Source organism: Myotis brandtii, unplaced genomic scaffold, assembly GCF_000412655.1.
Source record: "Myotis brandtii unplaced genomic scaffold, ASM41265v1 scaffold97, whole genome shotgun sequence".
Classification (NCBI taxonomy): Eukaryota; Metazoa; Chordata; class Mammalia; order Chiroptera; family Vespertilionidae; genus Myotis; species Myotis brandtii.
Genome location: NW_005372020.1, coordinates 1,337,820 through 1,338,027, shown reverse-complemented (window position 1 = coordinate 1,338,027; position 208 = coordinate 1,337,820). Strand labels below are relative to the sequence as shown.

Genomic DNA, 208 nt, shown 5'->3' with positions numbered 1-208 from the left:
CGCCCCCCTGTGCCCCGTGGGACGTCCCGGGTGACCTGAACGCTTGCCTGCCGCCAGCTCTGACCCCACACGCCCAGCTCTGACCCCACACCCCATTCCCCTCTAAGCCTCACGGTCCCACCTGGGCCTGTGCCCGGACGAGGCCCCCACGTCCCTTGTCTGGAGCCAACGCTGTCCTCCCTCTCGCCCCGCAGGGGGGCTGTCGGTG

At 71.6% G+C, this 208-nt stretch overlaps 1 protein-coding gene across 1 annotated transcript in view; it reads left to right on the top strand.

Moving 5' to 3' along the window:
* Positions 1-208, top strand: part of LOC102249421 (gamma-glutamyltranspeptidase 1) — a gene marked incomplete at its 3' end in the record, with an annotated part of 33,110 nt that overhangs the window by 24,527 nt on the left and 8,375 nt on the right. The gene's annotated exons all lie outside the window — the stretch shown is intronic.